The sequence below is a fragment of the Triticum aestivum genome, chromosome 2D, assembly GCF_018294505.1.
Source record: "Triticum aestivum cultivar Chinese Spring chromosome 2D, IWGSC CS RefSeq v2.1, whole genome shotgun sequence".
Classification (NCBI taxonomy): Eukaryota; Viridiplantae; Streptophyta; class Magnoliopsida; order Poales; family Poaceae; genus Triticum; species Triticum aestivum.
In genome coordinates, this window is record NC_057799.1 from 329328505 (window position 1) to 329350771 (window position 22267).

Sequence of the window (22267 nt, forward strand, 5' to 3'; positions counted from 1 at the left end):
CGAAAAATCGTTGTGGTTTTGATGCGTAGGTAAGAACGGTTCTTGGTAGAAGCCCGTAGCAGCCACGTAAAACTTGCAACAACAAAGTAGAGGACATCTAACTTGTTTTTGTAGGGCATGTTGTGATGTGATATTGTCAAGACGTGATGAGATATAAATTATTGGGATGATCATGTTTGTTAAAGTTATCAGCAACTGGCAGGAGCCTTATGGTTGTCTCTTTATTGCATAAGATGCAAGCGCCATATAATTGCTTTACTTTATCGCTATGCGATAGCAATAGTTGCAAAAGCAATAGTTGGCGAGACGGCCATGTGACGACACGTTGATAAAGATCAAGATGATGGAGATCATGGTGTCATGCCGGTGACGATGGAGATCATGACGGTACTTTGGAGATGGAGATCAAAGGCACAAGATGATGATGGCCATATCATGTCACATATTTTGATTGCATGTGATGTTTATCTTTTATGCATCTTATTTTGCTTAGTACGACAGTAGCATTATGAGATGATCCGTTACTAAAATTTCAAGGTATAAGTGTTCTCCCTGAGTATGCACCGTTGCGACAGTTCTTCGTGCTGAGACACCACGTGATGATCGGGTGTGATAAGCTCTACGTTCACATACAACGGGTGCTAGCCAGTTTTGCACATGCAGAATACTCGGGTTAAACTTGACGAGCCTGGCATATGCAGATATGGCCTTGGAACACTGAGACCGAAAGGTCGAATGTGAATCATATAGTAGATATGATCAACATAGTGATGTTCACCATTGAAAGCTACTCCATCTCACGTGATGATCGGACATGGTTTAGTTGATATGGATCACGTGATCATTTAGATGACTAGAGGGATGTCTATCTAAGTGGGAGTTCTTAAGTAATATGATTAATTGAACTTAAATTTATCATGAACTCAGTCCTGATAGTATTTGCATATCTATCACTGGTGCGCGTCGGTCCTAAACAAACGGTTTTTAACCCCTTTCCGCGACGACATTTGGAACTGTCGCGAAGTGAGTGTGTGCGATAGGGTGTCCTTCCCACATGACCCAGAAATCGTCAGGGATAGGCCCTCCTGGGACCCAGGCTGGGGCCGTGTGCGATCAGGCGAGGCATCGAAACCCAATCATTTCCGTAGGTATGTACTTCCCACACGGTAATCCGAGAAAATCATTTCCGTAAGTATGTACATCCCGCACGGTAATACGAGAAAATGATTTCCGCAAGTATGTACATCCCAAACGGTGAATCCCAGAAAAACATTTCCGTTCGTATGTATATCACACACACATTCAATCCAAGGAATACGTTTCCGTTCTTATGTACATCCCACATAGTCAATCCAGGGAAAACGTTTCTGTTCGGACATACATCCCACACAGTTTTATGTGTAGGCTCGTGTCTGAAAGGTGTAACTATCACACACGGTCTTCCTTGGTTAACTGTTTGCTTTTATCTATTATATCACACACGATTTGATGAAGAAAACTGTGTGGCATTGGGCTATCCATCGCAAGCGCTTTTACTGGTAGAATCGTTTGCAAAGATCCATGACACATTTAGCAAGTTTATTAGTTTACAATTAATAATTCCAGTATTACGCAAATTCATATTTCATATCGAACAACTGTTTGCCAATTTCATATTAGGCACATAAATATATTATAACATCACAGTACGGTAGCTACATGAAAATAGCACGGTACAACATATAGCTAGTTCAACTTCATAAGAACAATATATTCATTTCCCTAATCGAGATCATCGAGGCTCGTCTTATCCACCTCTGCTTTCAGTTCAGTAAGAACCCGTTTTGCACGGGCCAACTGGGAAAGTGCCTCCTCCTTCGCCAACACCATCTTAGCAAAGTCTGATTTAAAAAATCTGAGCTCATTCTCCACCTTCAACTTTTTATCCCGCATCTTGAAATATGCTTCAGCGTTGACAAGACTTTCTCTAAGCCTACGTGTGTTCTCTTCCTCATACATGCTCCAGAGCTTCGTTAGGCACATCTTCAAAGACTGTGGCCACTCTTGATCAACCCACTCCAAGTAAGAACACTTCCGTTCATCCTATAATATTTAAAACTAGATCAGTAACAATTGTAGGGGAAATGGGTTTATAGCAACATAGAAAATCACCAATGCTTATTTTGAAAAACTGAAGAAACATGTTAATTATGACATATCTTCTCAAAAAGATCAATGTGCAAATGAAATAATTGGTACTGAGACAACAACCAAATTCTGGAACATCAGAAGCTATAATTAACTACAACGACGCTACAAGTTCTTACTCATGTACAATAAATAACAAATTGAACATTTTATGAGGAAGGTAAATATAACTGCAACAGCATAGCGACAGTGTTTGGATGACAGCAAATTGATACTAACAGGTGTGTACATGCACAAATTTAGTAACATAGAACTAATAGCACTAAGGCCGTCCACTATGTATGCCAAAACTGGGGTAAAGACAACTGTTGCTACATCTCGCACCGGTGCCCTGCACTGGCGAGCCGATGCAGCGGAAAAAAATCAGGGACCCGGACTCCGGAGCACGTAGTTGCTCCGATGCCCAGTTCCTTCGTGCCATAAAGATTTAGTATTTTACTGCTTGGCTGCTCGGATGTGTGGACCAAAGTTGGCTGCACAAACTGCTGAAGCGGTGCCAAATAATTTTCTAATGGCACCGCTGATGAGATGGCAACAATTTAAGATACTAGGTACAAACTGTGACACTGTCTTAGGATGCGTTTGGTTGAAGGTGTGGTATGAATGGGTTGGGACCGTGACAGTGTCTGAATCACATCTAACAAATGATTTGTAACAACGAAAGAGGGTCTAACCTTCTCTGCACATGCCAGAAACTTCCTCCCACTGTCCACAGAATCAAACGCAACTAGCTTCACGCATGGAGATTGATGGTGACAACGAGCAGATAGATCTTCAGCCACCCCGCTCCATTCGTTGCCACTGATGGTCTTAGGGAGCTACAAGAGGAAGAAACGACTCAAATCGACCTCTGGGTAAAAATCCTTCATTCCAAGTCATAGCCCGAGAGAGAGAAGAGAGGCATACCCGGGTGGTGAAGGAGTAGTCGCCGGAGGAGGAACCGCTGGAGATGTCTTTGAACAAGACCATGGCGACCCCGGCGGTAGGATGCGAGACGGCGAGAGCGAGGAAGCGGCTATAGCTTAGCAAGGAAGGAAGGAAGGAGGAAACCGGGGAAATGTGACTTGTGGTCGGGGAGAAAAGGGGGGGGGGAAGGGGGGCGGGGGTAGATATTTTGGCGGTAGGCCAAAATTTTGGAAATGTGGAGGGAAACTTTGCGCGCGGTGCCGCCGGACATTCACTTTGAACGATTGTGTGCATCGCAAATGATTCTTATGCTTTACGCGCATGGGATGAGTTTGATAATTCAAATTTTGGTCTCAAGGCATGGGCACATTCACTTTGAACGCGCGCGGTGCCGCCGGACCATTCACTTTGAATGATTGTGTGCATCGCAAACGATTCTTCTGCTTTACGCGCATGGGATGAGTTTGATAATTCAAATTTTGGTGGAAATTTCCCCGGGTACATCATTGCATAATTTAACATAGCTTGCTAATTTTGGCACACAAAAGAGTGTACAACAGACAGACCACACTTACTGAATCGAGCAACTTTAGTAATTACACAGAGCCAGTTGACCTAAACATTGCTCTAACAAAAGACCAGCATTAAAAACAAAGCCTAAGTACGCATAATTAAAAATCCGCCGCCGCGCCGGCCTATGCATCGCCGGTGTGAGATGAGACGTCGATGACTTGTCCTGGCAACATGCCGCCGTTGGTGGACTCCGCGTCCCCCCTGCTGAAGTCGACCGCGTCCTCGTCCTCGTCCTCGGCGCTGCCCTCAAGGTTGTAGTACTCGTAGTAGTGGCTACGCCAGAGCTCGCGTTGGTACTCCACCGGCGATTCCTCGACGGACAGACTCTTCTCTACCTCGACCTCGGCCACGCGCAACTCTTCCTCCCGGTGCTCCTCGATCTCCGCCACCTCCTGCATCTCCAGCTCCCGCTCAGCGACCTCATGAGGAAGCAGGTGCTCCATGGCCACCACCGCCTTTTCAGACATGGGTTGCATGCTGGAGTCTGAGGTGGCCTGGAATATCTTGGCGTGTGCATCCTCGATCTTGCCGTGGATGGCCTCGACCCGGGCCAGGGCGACATCAGCGGCACGGACGGCAGCTCGAGCGCTCTCGGCGTTTGCAGCCGCCATCGCAGCAGCAGCTGCAGTCGTCTCGGCTGCTGCCCTGTCGGCTGCCGCAGACGCCCTCTCGGTGGAAGCGGCCGCACTCAATGCGGATGCGGCGGCACTCTCGGCGTAGGCGACCGCGCTCTCGGCGGCGCTCGGGGGGGACGCGGCCATCGTACAGACCTTCACGAAGCGTTTCCACAGCATCATCTTTGCAAGAAGGGGGTGCGGGAATGGGGATCGGGATTCGTGGATTCGGGGGTTGCCGGCACTAGAGTAGACGAGCCGGCGAAGCTTAAGGAGGGAGACTTAAATAGAACCAGATATTTTCATCGCAAACAGTTCCTAGAAAACAAGTGTGTGTGATGTTGTAGATATTTGTTATTAGCTGTGAAAGACGAATTTGGAATAAAGTGCCAACGGATGGTGTTTTAAATGAACGAGAAATTTTGTAGTACTAATACAACTGTCATGTCAAATTTTGGAAAATTTCAGGGGTCATTTGACCTTCTAAGACATTTAAGTGATTTTCTAGCCATTTAATGACCGTAATTGAAATTTGAACTACATGTACATGCAACAGCTAACCATAACGGTTTGAAAACTCATATTTCGTGTACTTGTGTGCGACTTAATTCCATGTGCAGTAAATTGGAAGGAATTTTCAAACATATTGGTCTAACGGCTATGACACAATTAAGCATGGAGTGACATGGCATTTTAATTCCAAAAATAAAAAAATCAGAAACACATGAAACCTTGGTTGATGTAATGTCATGCCACCAAGATGATGTGGTAAAAAATTGGCATGTTTGACCAAAGTTTGGACACACACCCCTCACAAACCGGAGCAACTCACTAGAAGGCTCGTGGTTCCGAGAGGGAACAATGCATGTTTGATGACGAACGGGAGATAGCTTCCTCTTACGGCCTTCAAATTTTTTCTACGTCTAACGTGCACTACTACAACTGTAATGTGAAATTTTTGAAAATTCTAGGGGTCATTTGACCTTTTAAAGACATTTAAGTGATTTTCTAGCCATTTAATGACCGTAATTCAAATTTGAACTACATCTACATGCAACGCCTAACCAAAACGGTTTGAAAAATCATATTTGTGTACTTGTGTGCGAGTTAATTCCATGTGCAGTAAACTAGAAGGAATTTTCAAACATATTTGTATCACGACATGGACACATATGCATGAATACGTATGCATGGAGTGGCATGGCATTTTAATTCCAAAAAAAAATCAGAAACACATGAAACCTTGGTTGATGTAATGTCATGCCACCAAGATGATGTGGTAAAGAAATTGGCATGTTTGACGAAAGTTTGGACACACACCCCTCACAAACCGGAGCAACTCGCTAGAAGGTTCGTGGTTCCGAGAGGGAACAATGCATGTTTGATGACGAACGGGAGATAGCTTCCTCTTACGGCCTTCAAATTTTTTCTACGTCTAACGTGCACTACTACAACTGTAATGTGAAATTTTGGAAAATTCTAGGGGTCATTTGACCTTTTAAAGACATTTAAGTGATTTTCTAACCATTTAATGACCGTAATTCAAATTTGAACTACATCTACATGCAACGCCTAACCAAAACGGTTTGAAAAATCATATATGTGTACTTGTGTGCGAGTTAATTCCATGTGCAGTAAATTAGAAGGAATTTTCAAACATATTGGTCTCACGACATGGACACATGCATACGTATGCATGGAGTGACATGGCATTTTAATTCAAAAAATAGAAAAATGATCAGAAACACATGAAACCTTGGTTGATGTAATGTCATGCCACCAAGATGATGTGGTAAAGAAATTGGCATGTTTGACGAACGTTTGGACACACACCCCTCACAAACCGGAGCAACTCGCTAGAAGGTTCGTGGTTCCGAGAGGGAACAATGCATGTTTGATGACGAACGGGAGATAGCTTCCTCTTACGGCCTTCAATTTTTTTACTATGTTTAACATGCACTAATACAACTGTCATATGAAATTTTGGTAAATTTTACGGGTCATTTGACCTTTTAAAGACATTTAAGTGATTTTCTAACCATTTAATGACCGTAATTCAAATTTGAACTACATCTACATGCAACGCCTAACCATAACGGTTCAAAAAATCATATTTCCGTGTACTTGTGCGCGAGTTAATTCCATGTGCAGTAAATTAGAAGGAATTTTCAAACATATTGGTGTCAAGGCATGGGCACATGCATGTAGTGCATTCCATGGTGTTTTAATTCCAAAAAATTAAAAAATGATCAGAAAAACATGAAACCTTGCTTGATTTAATGTCATCCACCAAGATGATGTGGTAAAGAAATTGGCATGTTTGACGAAAGTTTGGACACACCCCTCACAAAGCGGAGCAACTCGCTAGAAGGTTCGTGGTTCCGAGAGGGAACAATGCATGTTTGATGACGAACGGGAGATAGCTTCCTCTTACGGCCTTCAAATTTTTTCTACGTCTAACGTGCACTACTACAACTGTAATGTGAAATTTTGGAAAATTCTAGGGGTCATTTGGCCTTTTAAAGACATTTAAGTGGTTTCCTAACCATTTAATGACCGTAATTCAAATTTGAACTACATCTACATGCAACGCCTAACCAAAATGGTTTAAAAAATCATATTTGTGTACTTCTGTGCGAGTTAATTCCATGTGCAGTAAATTAGCAGGAATTTTCAAACATATTGGTCGCACGACATGGACACATGCATATGTATGCATGGAGTGACATGGCATTTTAATTCAAAAAATAGAAAAATTATTAGAAACACATGAAACCTTGGTTGATGTAATGTCATGCCACCAACATGATGTGGTAAAGAAATTGGCATGTTTGACGAACATTTGGACACACGCCCCTCACAAACCGGAGCAACTCGCTAGAAGGTTCGTTGTTCCGAGAGGGAACAATGCATGTTTGATGACGAACAGGAGATAGCTTCCTCTTACGGCCTTCATTTTTTTCCTACGTTTAACGTGCAACTGTCATGTGAAAATTTGGTAAATTTCAGGGGTCATTTGATCTTCTAAAGACATTTAAGTGATTTTCTAACCATTTAATGACCATAATTCAAATTTGAACTACATCTACATGCAACGCCTAACCAAAACGGTTTGAAAAATCATATTTTTATGTACTTGTGTGCGAATTAATTCCATGTGCAGTAAATTATAAGGAAATTTCAAATATATTGGTGTCAAGGCATGGGCACATGCATGGATTGCATGCCATGGCATTTTAATTCCAAAAAATTAAAAAATGATCAGAAAAACATGAAACCTTGCTTGATTTAATGTCATGCCACCATGATGATGTGGTAAAAAATGGCTTGTTTGACGAAAGTTTGGACACACACCCCTCACAAACCGGAGCAACTCACTAGAAGGTTCGTGGTTCCGGGAGGGAACAATGCATGTTTGCTGACGGACGGGAGATAGCTTCCTCTTATGCCCTTCAAATTTTTTTCCTATGTTTAACGTGCACTAATACAACTGTCCTGTGAAAATTTGGAAATTTTCAGGGGTCATTTGACCTTTTAAAGACATTTAAATGATTTTCTAACCATTTAATGACCATAATTCAAATTTTAACTACATCTACATGCAATGCCTAACCAAAACGGTTTGAAAAATCATATTTTTGTGTACTTGTGTGCGAGTTAAAAAATCATTATACGATGTAAATATCTGGTGTTCAAAAAAGAAAATGTAAAGATCTGGTAAGACAACTGCCCCCCACACGATTGGCACTCTATCTCGTGGCTCGAGGTTTGGTAGGTGATTGGCGGGGATCATTAATCAGACACGGTTCTGTATTGGAAACCGTCAGCTATTATGTTCACACATGGATTTGCTGCGGGAATTGTGTGTAATTCAAACTACAGTACTCGTAAATTCCGGCGACCGGCGTGTGTACTGTCCCCGTCGATCTAGATTCCGGCCGCCAATAAATACTACCTTGCTCACGTCGTCCCGCCTGCATTCACATCTACATCCTCCCCTCGCTCGCCCTCTCTCTCTGTGTCTCAAATCTCTGCCATGGCACCGCCGATCTGCCCACGCGCCGACGAGGAGTCACCGCTGCCCCGAGGACGCTCATTCGATTAGCAGCGACGAGGACCCCTACACGCAGCCTGATGAGGTTGTGCCGGACCCCCCAACTTTGTATTGGTTTTGGAGCCAGTAGAATCTTTGTTTGTGGAAGTCGTTGCCGTCGGCTGAGAAAGCCAGGCAAGTGGCGTTCAAGAAGGAGATGGCGGAGGAGGAACCCAGGTACCAGGCGGCCTGTGAAGCCCGTGATGCCGCCTGGAAAAAGAGGTGGCGGAGCTTTGGGGGCGGGTGCGTCGTCGTGCCGAGGAGGTGTACGAAGATGGGTACTTCACGAGGAAGGTCATAGGCGCTGGGCGCCTCGTCGCTGCGTGGAGGTGGGATGATAAGCTCCAGCGTGCCACCGACAAGGAGCTCCGGTGGGCGCCCAACGAAATGGCAAGATCGGTCGCGCGCGTCCGCCAGCAAGAGGCAGATCGGTACGTCAAGTGCTACGAGGCGGAGGAGTCGGAGTACTGCCTCCGCACTGGGAAGACGCCGCGCATCAGGAAGCTGCTGGCGAGGGGCTGCTGGAATACTGGCCCCAGAAGGGATTATTAGTTTTAGTATTGTTCATTTTCAATTTTATGCATTGTACCTAGTAGGTAAGTATCATCACGTATATGTGATGATATTATATATATATATATATATATATATATTCTGTGATGATCTAATGAACAATTAATATATATATTATGAATTCCATTTTCTATCTGTTTTTGTATACTAATTTGAATCTAGCTGTTATCATCCACTTATACAGAATGGAAAGCGTATATACACACATTGAAACAGAACATATAGGAATGGAAAACAGAGTAGACACACTGAAACAGAGCAATAAATGGAGCAATACTATGATTGCTGTGAATACATAGCTATCCACGTCGAAACGACTTTTCAAAATAAAACGAGTCCATGAGACCATGACCAGCAGCCCTTGCCTAGGGTAGCTCTTGGCTCTGCCTGAACTCGTGCATGCGTTCATGCAAGCGGTCAACACGCTCGCGGTACATCTGGAGCACAATCTCGAGCTCCAAGTTGGCTATTTCATCGGAGATCACCAGCTCGAGGATGCGATGGCCATGTTCCTCTACTGTGCCCAGGTGGACACCTGGGCCAAGGAGGCGGTCGAGCCTACGTACAAGCACGTTGGCATCCAGCGGACCGCGGACAAGGCGAACGGTGGCACCCATGCGAACGGTGCGGCGGGCGTCCGGTGCAAGTACGGCGCGGCTGGCCTCTGGTGCAAGTATGGCGCCGAGGGCCTCTTCCCACTCCTGGCGAGGTATGGGGGTACCGACGGGACGTGTACCCAGCTGCGACGCTGTGTTGACAGCAGGCAAGCGCCGCTTGATCCACTCTTGCTGTGCGGCGCGCCATGCCTCTCGCTCTGCGGCGCTCTGATGACCCACAAGTATAGGGTATCTATTGTAGTCCTTTCGATAAGTAAGAGTGCCGAACCCAACGAGGAGCAGAAGGAAATGATAAGCGGTTTTCAGCAAGGTATTTTCTGCAAGCACTGAAATAATAGGTAACAGATAGTTTTGTGATAAGATAATTTGTAACGAGCAACAAGTAACAAAAGTAAATAAAGTGCAGCAAGGTGGCCCAATCCTTTTTGTAGCAAAGGATAAGCCTGGACAAACTCTTATATAGATAAAAGCGCTCCCGAGGACACATGGGAATTATCGTCAAGCTAGTTTTGATCACGTTCATATGATTCGCGTTCGGTACTTTGATAATTTGATATGTGGGTGGACCGGTGCTTGGGTGATGTCCTTACTTGGACAAGCATCCCAGTTATGATTAACCTCTATTGCAATCATCCGCAACTACAACAAAAGTATTAAGGTAAACCTAACCATAGCATGAAACATATGGATCCAAATCAGCCCCTTACGAAGCAACGCATAAACTAGGGTTTAAGCTTCTGTCACTCTAGCAACCCATCATCTACTTATTACTTCCCAATGCCTTCCTCTAGGCCCAAATAATGGTGAAGTGTCATGTAGTCGACGTTCACATAACACCACTAGAGGATAGACAACATACATCTCATCAAAATATCGAACGAATACCGAATTCACATGTCCTCAGGAACAAATGTAACTACTCACAAAGCATATTCATGTTCATAATCAGAGGAGTATTAATATGCATATAGGATCTGAACATATGATCTTCCACCAAATAAACCATCTAGCATCAACTACAAGGAGTAATCAACACTACTGGCAACCTACAGGTACCAATCCCAGACTTAGAGACAAGAATTGGATACAAGAGATGAACTAGGGTTTGAGAGGAGATGGTGCTGGTGAAGATGTTGATGGAGATTGCCCTCTCCCGATGAGAGGAGCGTTGGTGATGACGATGGCAATGATTTCCCCCTCCCGGAGGGAAGTGTCCCCGGCAGAACAGCTCCGCCAGAGCCCTAGATTGGTTCCGCCAAGGTTCCGCCTCGTGGCGGCGGAGTCTCGTCCCGAAAGCTTGCTTATGATTTTTCTTCGGATGAAAGACTTCATATAGCAGAATATGGGCATCGGAGGGCCAACAGGGGGCCCACGAGGCAGGGGGCGCGCCCCCACCCTCATGGACAGGTGGAGGCCCCCCTGACGTATTTCTTCTGCTCAATATTTTTTATTATTTCCAAAAATAACTTTCGTGGAGTTTCAGGACTTTTGGAGATGTGCAGAATAGGTCTCTAATATTTGCTCCTTTTCCAGCCTAGAATTCCAGCTGCCGGCATTCTCCCTCCTTATGTAAACCTTGTAAAATAAGAGAGAATAGGCCTAAGTACTGTGACATAATGTGTAATAACAGCCCATAATGCAATAAATATCAATATAAAAGCATGATGCAAAATGGACGTATCAACTCCCCCAAGCTTAGACCCCGCTTGTCCTCAAGCGAAAGCCGAGAACGATAAATATGTCCACATGTTTAGAGGTAGAGGTGTCGATAAAATAAAATACGTACATGAGGGCATCATGATTATTCTCATAACTGCAACATATATTAATATTGTCATATGATTTCTTATGCTCAAGTAATAATCTATTCACAATGCAAAGTACAAATCAGAAACTTTATTGAGAGCTAACAAACTATAATCTCAGTCATTGAGGCAATCGCAATTTATCATAACATCAGAAAGAGTCTATGTCAGAGCTTTCTAGCAAGTCCACATACTCAACTATCATTTAGTCTTTCATAATTGCTAACACTCACGCAATACTTGTGGTTACGGAGTTTTAATCGGACACAGAGAAAGATAGGGGCTTATAGTTTCGCCTCCCAACCTTTTACCTCAAGGGTAATGTCAACAATAATAGTTCATGCTAACTTATACCCAATTATATATATATATATATATATATATATATATATATATATATATATATCAGGATCTTTCCAACACCCTGTGCTTGCCAAAGGATAAAATGTAAAAAGGAAAGGTGAAGATCACCATGACTCTTGCATAAGGTAGCAGAGGGAAGCATAGGTTGCCATGCCTTTCAAAGTTGGATGCACAAAATCTTAATGCGAAAGAACGTCACTTTATATTGCCACTTGTGATATGAACCTTTATTATGCAGTCCGTCGCTTTTATTTCTTCCACATCACAAGATCGTATAAAGCTTATTTCCTCCACACCAATCAATCATACATATTTAGAGAGCCATTTTTATTGCTTGCACCGATGACAACTTACTTGAAGGATCTTACTCAATCCATAGGTAGATATGGTGGACTCTCATGGCAAAACTGGTTTAAGGGTATTCAGAAGCACAAGTAGTATCCCTACTTGGTGCAAAGAATTTGGATAGCATGAGGGGGAAAGGCAAGCTCAACATGTTGGATGATCCATGACAATATACTTTATCTCAGATATAAGAAAACATAACCCATTACGTTGTCTTCCTTGTCCAACATCAACTCTTTAGCATGTCATATTTTAATGAGTGCTCCCAATCATAAAAGATGTCCAAGATAGTATATTTATATGTGAAACCTCTCTTTCTTTATTACTTCCTATTAATTGCAACGATGACCAAAGCTATGTTTGTCAACTCTCAACAATTTTTAATCATCATACTCGTTCTATGTGAAGTCATTACTTTCCCTGAGATCAATATGATCTCTTTATTTCTTTTTATTCTTTTCTATTCTCTTTTATTCACTCAAGATCATAGCAAGATAATCAAGCCCTTGACTCAACACTAATCTTTATTATATATAGCTCACGGACTTGATTACAAAGAGGGATCATAAAGCAAAACTCAAAACTAGATCATACCAAAACTTTATTTTACTAGATCAAGATAGTACTTAATAGGATCGAACCAAGAAAAACGGTAAAGAAAGGAGATGTGGTTGTGATACGATACCGGGGCATCTCCCCCAAGCTTGGCAGTTGCCAAGGGGAGTGCCCATATCCATGTGAGTATGTCTCCTTTGCTGGTGAAGAGGATGGTGGTGATGATGGGTAGTCGCACATCGAGCGCAAGAGATCCTCCAACTTGCGGATAATGCCCTTGAGTGCAACGATATGCTCCTTCAACAAAATATTTTCACGTGTGAGGTACTTGTTTTGTATACGAGCTAACTCAATCATCTTGAAAGCTTCGGTTTCAGTTGGGGTAAGAAGATTGTGATCAAGTTGAAGGATGCCTTCTGTTGCCGGAACTTTGTCCTCCGTGGCCTTCTTGGTCCCTTCATCCTTGTTGATCTGCATGGGTTCTTCCCTCTTCAGCTCTATCTTCATTAGCCAAGCATCATTGTCACCATTGTTGGAGGAGGGGGACGACATGATGCCTGGCCTTGACAACCCTGACAGGAAACAACTCGAAACAAGAACAGAGGATATTTGCGTGATACAATAGTCAAAACCTTCGGGAGATTATATAATGAAGTTTTACCGACCAAAATACGTAACATGCAAGAAAACGGAGTCCGGAGAGCGCACGAGGTGCCCACGAGGCAGGGGGCGTGCTCAGGGGGGTAGGGCGCGCCCTCCACCCTCGTGAAGCCCTCGTGTCCTTCCCGGACTGCTTCTTATTTTTCTAAATATTCCAAAATGGAGAGAAATTGCCTTTGTAACTGTTTTGGAGTCTGTTTACTTACCGTACCACATACCTATTCCTTTTCGGAGTCTGAAATGTTCTGGAGGGTGTCCCTTATGTATTCCTCCGGGGTTACGGTTTCAACATTTATAGGGTTACCTGAGATATAATGTTTAATCCTTTGACCGTTCACCACCTTCGGATTTGTACCTTCGAAGTTGTTGATTTTTACGGCACCGGAACGATAGACCTTCTCGATAACGTAAGGGCCTTCCCATTTAGAGAGAAGTTTTCCTGCAAAAAATCTTAAACGAGAGTTGTATAGTAATACATAATCACCTACATTAAACTCACGCTTTTGTATTCTTTTGTCATGCCATCTTTTAACTTTTTCTTTAAACAATTTGGCATTCTCATAAGCTTGGGTTCTCCATTCATCAAGTGAGCTAATGTCAAATAACCTCTTCTCACCGGCAAGTTTGAAATCATAGTTGAGTTCTTTAATGGCCCAATATGCCTTATGTTCTAGTTCGAGAGGTAAGTGACATGCTTTTCCATAAACCATTTTATACGGAGACATACCCATAGGATTTTTATATGCAGTTCTATAGGCCCATAATGCATCATCAAGTTTCTTGGACCAATTCTTTCCAAATCTATTAACAGTCTTTTGCAAAATTAATTGAGCTCTCTATTACTCAATTCTACTTGACCACTAGACTGTGGGTGATAAGGAGATGCAATTCTATGATTAACATCATACTTAGCAAGCATTTTACGAAAAGCACCATGAATAAAATGTGAACCACCATCAGTCATTAAATATCTAGGGACTCCAAACCTCGGAAAAATAACTTCCTTAAGCATCTTAATAGAGGTGTTATGATCGGCACTACTAGTTGGAATAACTTCTACCCACTTAGTAACGTAATCAACAGCAACTAAAATATGTGTGTATCCATTGGAGGCAGGAAAAGGTCCCATATAATCGAAGCCCCAAACATCAAATGGTTCAATAACAAGTGAATAATTCATAGTCATTTCTTGACGTCTACTAATGTTACCAATTCTTTGACATTCATCACAAGATAAGACAATCTTACGGGCATCCTTGAAGAGAGTAGGCCAATAAAAACCGGATTGCAATACCTTATGTGCAGTTCTATCTCCAGCGTGGTGTCCTCCATAAGCCTCAGAGTGACACTTGCGTAGGATCTGTTCCTGTTCATGCTCAGGTACACAATGTCTAATAACACCATCTACTCCTTCTTTATAAAGATGTGGGTCATCCCAAAAGTAATGTCTCAAATCATAGAAAAACTTTTTCTTTTGCTGGTATGTGAAACTAGGTGGTATAAATTTAGCAACAATGTAATTAGCATAATCAAAATACCATGGAGCAGTATGAGAAGCATTTATGACATTTAATTGTTCATCAGGAAAGCTATCATCAATAGGTAGTGGGTCATCAAGAACATTTTCTAACCTAGACAAGTTGTCTGCAACGGGGTTCTCAGCTCCCTTCCTATCAATAATATGCAAATCAAATTCTTGTAGCAAGAGAACCCATCTAATAAGTCTAGGTTTAGCATATTTCTTTTCCATAAGATATTTAATAGCAGCATGATCAATGTGAATAGTTACTTTAGAATCAACAATATAAGGTCTGAACTTATCACAAGCAAATACAACTGCCAAGAATTCTTTTTCAGTAGTAGCATAATTTCTCTGAGCATTGTCTAGAGTTTTACTAGCATATTGAATAACATTCAATTTCTTATCAACTCTTTGCCCTAGAACAGCACCTACAACATAATCACTGGCATCACACATAATTTCAAAAGGTAAATTCCAATCAGGTGGCTGAACAATAGGTGCAGAGATCAATGCTTTCTTAAGTATTTCAAATGCTTCTACACAATCATCATCGAAGACAAATGGTATATCTTTTTGTAACAAATTAGTCAGAGGCCGAGAAATTTTTGAGAAGTCCTTAATGAACCTCCTATAAAAACCGGCGTGACCAAGGAAACTTCTTATACCTTTGATGTCCTTGGGACATGGCATTTTTTCAATAGCATCAACCTTGGCTTTATCAACCTCAATGCATCTTTCAGAAACTTTATGCCCCAAGACAATACTTTCATTAACCATAAAGTGGCACTTTTCCCAATTCAATACAAGATTAGTTTCTTCACATCTCTGCAAAACTCGATCAAGGTTGCTCAAGCAATCATCAAAAGAGGATCCATAAACGGAGAAATCGTCCATGAAAACCTCACAAATCTTTTCACAAAAGTCAGAGAATATATACATCATGCATATTTGAAAGGTAGCAGGTGCATTACATAAACCAAAAGGCATACGACTATAAGCAAAAGTACCAAAAGGGCAAGTAAATGTGGTCTTTGATTGATCATCGGCTGGCACAGGTATTTGAGAGAATCCAGAATAACCATCTAGAAAGCAAAAATGTGTTTGGATAATCTTTCTAGCATTTGATCGATAAAAGATAAGGGGTAATGATCCTTTTTAGTAGCCTTATTTAATTTGCGGAAATCAATTACCATCCTATAACCGGTAATAATTCTTTGTGGGATCAGTTCATCTTTATCATTAGGAACGACAGTAATACCTCCCTTCTTAGGGACACAATGGACAGGACATACCCACTGACTATCAGCAACGGGATAAATAATACCTGCTTTAAGAAGCTTTAGTATTTCCTTTCTGACCACTTCTTTCATCTTAGAATTCAGCCGTCGTTGGTGATCACGAACTGGTTTGGCATCTTTCTCCAAATTTATTTTGTGTTGACATTGAAAGAACATGCGGTGCCCCCATGTTTGGTTTTGGTAATTGATGACAATCTCTATGGACTAATGGTTGCCTTGAGTTATATTTGAAGGATTTGTCCATAGGCATTTCTTGAAGTCCATGTGTTGGTTTCAAGGAGTTTATGTGGTGACCAAGGTGTTATTAAGGAATTATCCAAAGATTGGTCATGTGAGAGTAGAGCTTATTGCAAGCATGTCTTGAAGAAGAAGATGGTGTGATTATTCATGTTTACCTTCAAGACATCATCCAAATGAAGAGAGTTGGAAAGAGTCAAGGTTGATCAAGACTAAGTCAAGAGTGAATCAAGTTGATCAACACACAAAGCGCACAAGATGTACCGAGAGGGATCAAGCGATCCCATGGTGTGGTAAGCATTGTCGATTACGCTTTGTGTACTAACCCATGATCTTCGTGAGAGTTCTTTGTGGGGTTAGGTTGCGGTGTGCAAGTTCAAGTGAAGCATCATGAAGAGATCAAATGCTTGAAGCTTGCCGTCCATTGTGGCGACAATGGACTTGTGAAGATGTTGCGGTGCGCAAGTTCAAGTGAAGCATCATGACGAGATCAAATGCTTGAAGCTTGCCGTCCATTGTGGTGACTATGGACTGGTGAAGATGTGCGGAAGAGTGGCTCACCCATAGTGGAGTATGGGGGAGCAATCAACTAGTCTTCATCGAGCCAACACAACCAAGAAAGGTGGTCCAACTTGAGGGAGTCAAGATCGTCATCATCTAGCTCAAGTGGACCATGTGCAAGGCAAAGGTTTGCTCTTGATAGGTTTTCTATTTTACCGGTCTCATGATGGTAGTTGGGAGACCGGGTTATAGGATCGATTGCCGTACTATCAAGGGGGGCTCTCGATGAGTAGCTTGATCGTATCGTTCATAGAGAGCTCAAACCATTGCATCCTTGCATCATCTTTATTGGTTCTTGTTTGGTTCTTCTCTTTGTGAGTTTTGGAGCTTATGGTCATCTTGATGATAAGCTCGAGTTCATCGAAAACAGAGTTCACTCGCATCTTCTATGATGTTTTCGATGTTGGAGCTATGCCGGTTCTTCTCGGTTGGAGGTTTCACTCCTCTATTTATTAGGCATACCTCCCCTGCCTCTTCTCGCTGTTTTGATGCTACTCGTCTTTCTCAATCCAACAAGCTTGAGTTTGCTCAATTCGGAGCTCATATGCAGAAGTTATGGCAGTTTTGGTTTCCTAGCGGTAGTACCGCGGCCAGAGCGGCAGTACCGCTTGTCGCCCCAAGCGGTAGTACCGCTGTCCAAAGCGGTAGTACCGCCTATGGCCATAAGCGGTAGTACGGCTACGGTTCCGCGCTGGTACCGCTTCGATTTTGGGTCTTGCATTTTTCGTGTCGAGTTTTGCAGTAGTTGCACGGCAGTAAGGCACGGAAGTTCCACCTATAAGCGGTAGTACTGCCCTGATGGGCGGTAGTACCGCCTATAAGCGGTAGTACCGCTCCGGCCGGGCGGTAGTACCGCTACTGCATTTTTGGTCGCGTGTTCTGCTCCTCCAGCGGTAGTACCGCTGGGGTGCGCGGTAGTACCGCTTATAAGCGGTACTACCGCCCCAAGGTTCATGTTTGGTTGCTCCTTTTCCCTGCTTCTTCCGCCAGAGCGGTAGTACCGCTCGTGGAGCGGTAGTACCGCTCGTGTGCGGGCTGAGCACATAACGGTTGGATTTTTTCCCCTTCTATAAAAGGGGGTCTTCTTCCCCAATGAACCTTATCTCTTGAGCTCGTGTTCTTCCCCCATTGTTGACCTTCTTCGAGCTTGCTAACTCTCAATCCCTCCATGGATTCTTGCTAGTTTTTGAGGGAAAAGAGAGAGGAGATCTAGATCCACATTTCCACCAATCACTTTCTCCTCTTTGTGAGGGGAACCCCTTGGATCTAGATCTTGGAGTTCTTGGTGTTCTCCTTCTTGTTCTTCCTCTCATTTTCCTCCCTAGCATTAGTTGCTTCGGTGGGATTTGAGAGAGAAGGACTTGGGCACTCCGTGTGCCCTTGCCATTGCATTTGGTGCATCGGTTTGAGTTCTCCATGGTGATACGTGGAAGTTACAAGTTGAGAAGCTTATTACTCTTGGGTGCTTGGTGCCCTTGAGCTTGTTCCTCTTGGGTGCTTGGGCGCCCTAGACGGTTGGTGGTGTTCGGAGCTCAATCATTGTGGTGTAATGCTCCGGGCAAGCGTCGGGGTCTCCAATTAGGTTGTGGAGATCGCCCCGAGCAATTTGACGGGTACCGGTGACCGCCCCCAAGGGTTGCCAAAGTGTACGGGTTCGGTGACCGCCCCCAAGGGTTGCCATTTGTACGGGTTCGGTGACCGCCCTCAAGGGTCCCTTAGTGGAATCACGGCATCTTGCATTGTGCGAGGGCGTGAGGAGATTACGGTGGCCCTAGTGGCTTCTTGGGGAGCATTGTGCCTCCACACCGCTCCAAACGGAGATTAGCATCCGCAAGGGTGTGAACTTCGGGATACATCATCGTCTCCGCGTGTCTCGGTTATCTCTTACCCGAGCCCTTTACTTATGCACTTTACTTTGTGATAGCCATATTGTTTCTTGTTGTATATCTTGCTATCACTTAGTTGTTTATCTTGCTTAGCATAAGTTGTTGGTGCACATAGGTGAGCCTAGTTGTTGTAGGTTTTGTGCTTGTCAAATTAACCGCTAGGTTTATTCTGCATTTGTTCAAGCCTAAACCGTAATTATTTTAAAGCGCCTATTCACCCCCCTCTAGGCGACATCCACGATCTTTCAGACATAGTGTGGGACTAATGCCCTTAAGATCATCGAAAGTATATCCAAGTGCTTCTTCAGAGTTTTCAATAATCTCTCTTCTTCATGCTCTGAAAGGTTAGCACTAATAATAACAGGATATATCTTTTTCTCATCAAGATAAGCATATTTAAGAGTATCAGGTAACGGTTTGAGCTCAAACACGGGTCACCCTTGGGTGGAGGAGGATCCCCTAGGATTTCAACAAGCAAATTGTGTTTCAGGATGGGTTCCTGTTTAAAGAATACTTCATCTATTTACCTTCTTTCATTCATAAACATATCATTTTCATGGTCTAGCAAATATTGTTCTAAAGGATCACTAGGAGGTACGACAATAGAAGCAAGACCAATAATTTCATCTTTACTAGGCACTTCTTCTTCACGGTGTTGTCTAGGAAATTCAGAAAAGTTGAACTCATGAGACATATCACCTAGACCAATAGTAACAACATCCTTTTCGCAGCCTATCCTAGCATTAACTATGTTCAAGAAGGGTCTACCAAATATATTGGGACAAAAGCTATCTTGTGGGGAACCAAGAACAAGAAAATCAGCAGGATATTTAGTTTTCCCACACAAGACTTCAACATCTCTAACAATTCCCATTGGTGAAATAGTATCTCTATTGGCAAGTTTAATTGTGACATCAATATCTTCTAACTCAGTAGGTGCAATATCATGCTTAATTTCTTTGTATAAGTCAATAGGTATTGCACTAGCACCCATATCACATAAGCCATGATAACAATGATCTCCTATTTTAACAGAAATAACAGGCATGCCTACCACAGGTCTATGTTTATCTTTAGCACAAGGTTTGGCAATTCTAGCAGTTTCATCACAGAAACGAATAACATGCCCATCAATATTATCAGACAAGAGATGTTTAACAATAGCAATATTAGGTTCAACTTTAATTTTCTCAGGAGGTGTATAAGTTCTAATATTGCTTTTACGTACCACAGTTGAAGCTTTAGCATGATCCTTTATCTTAACAGGAAAAGGTGGTTTCTCAACATAAGAAGTAGGAACAATAGGATCATTATAAGTGATAGTATTTTCTTCAACTTTAATAGGTGCAGCTAGTTTTACTTCTATGGGAGGATGATATTTAAACCACTTCTCCTTAGGGAGATCAATATGAGCAGCAAAAGATTCACAGAAAGAGGCTACTATCTCAGAGTCAAGTCCATATTTAGTGCTAAATTTACGGAAAACATCGGTATCCATAAAATATTTAACACAATCAAACTTAGGTGTCATACCTGACTCCTTACCTTCATCGAGGTCCCAATCTTCAGAGTTGCGTTTAATTCTTTCCAATAAATCCCATTTGAATTCAATAGTCTTCATCATAAAATAGCCATCACAAGAAGTATCGAGCATGGTGCGATTGTTATCAGAAAGCCGAGCATAAAAACTTTGAATAATTATTTCTCTTGGGAGCTCATGATTGGGGCATGAATATAACATTGATTTAAGCCTCCCCCAAGCTTGAGTGATGCTTTCTCCTTCGTGAGGCCAAAAATTATATATATAATTGCGATCACGATGAACAAGATGCATAGGATAAAACTTTTGATGAAATTCCAATTTCAATCGTTTGTAGTTCCATGACCCAGTATCATCACATAGCCTATACCATGTCAATGCATATCCCTTCACAGATAAAGGGAAGACCTTCTTCTTGATAACATCATCGGGTATACCTGCAAGCTTAAATAATCCACAAACTTCATCCACATATATTTGGTGCTCATCAGGATGCTTTGTTCCATCTCCTGCAAAAGGATTAGCTAGCAGTTTTTCTAACATACCCGAAGGAATCTCAAAGTAGACATTTTCAGTTTCAGTAGGTTCAGTAGGTTGAGGAGCAACTCTTTGCTCTACTGGTCGGGGTGAAGATACCCCGAACAAGCCCCTCAGAGGATTACTTTCCATAGTAACAAGTGACAGTAAATTTCAGCACACTATATAAATTTTTCCTTACCAAATTCCACCTACCAAAGGCGCTTCACTCCCCGGCAACGGCGCCAGAAAAGAGTCTTGATGACCCACAAGTATAGGGGATCTATCGTAGTCCTTTCGATAAGTAAGAGTGTCGAACCCAACGAGGAGCAGAAGGAAATGATAAGCGGTTTTTAGCAAGGTATTTTCTGCAAGCACTGAAATAATAGGTAACAGATAGTTTTGTGATAAGATAATTTGTAACGAGCAACAAGTAACAAAAGTAAATAAAGTGCAGCAAGGTGGCCCAATACTTTTTGTAGCAAAGGACAAGCCTGGACAAACTCTTATATAGAGAAAAGCGCTCCCGAGGACACATGGGAATTATCGTCAAGCTAGTTTTGATCACGTTCATATGATTCGCGTTCGGTACTTTGATAATTTGATATGTGGGTGGACCGGTGCTTGGGTGCTGTCCTTACTTGGACAAGCATCCCAGTTATGATTAACCTCTATTGCAAGCATCCACAATTACAACAAAAGTATTAAGGTAAACCTAACCATAGCATGAAACATATGGATCCAAATCAGCCCCTTACGAAGCAACACATAAACTAGGGTTTAAGCTTCTGTCACTCTAGGAACCCATCATCTACTTATTGCTTCCCAATGCCTTCCTCTAGGCCGAAATAATGGTGAAGTGTCATGTAGTCGACGTTCACATAACACCACTAGAGGATAGACAACATACATCTCATCAAAATATCGAACGAATACCAAATTCACATGTCCTCAGGAACAAACGTAACTACTCACAAAGCATATTCATGTTCATAATCAGAGGAGTATTAATATGCATATAGGATCTGAACATATGATCTTCCACCAAATAAACCAACTAGCATCAACTACAAGGAGTAATCAACACTACTAGCAACCTACATGTACCAATCCCAGACTTAGAGACAAGAATTGGATACAAGAGATGAACTAGGGTTTGAGAGGAGATGGTGCTGGTGAAGATGTTGATGGAGATTGCCCTCTCCCGATGAGAGGAGCGTTGGTGATGACGATGACGATGATTTCCCCCTCCCGGAGGGAAGTGTCCCCGGCAGAACAACTCCGCCAGAGCCCTAGATTGGTTCCGCCAAGGTTCCGCCTCGTGGCGGCGGAGTCTCATCCCGAAAGCTTGCTTATGATTTTTCTTCGGACGAAAGACTTCATATAGCAGAAGATGGGCATCGGAGGGCCAACAGG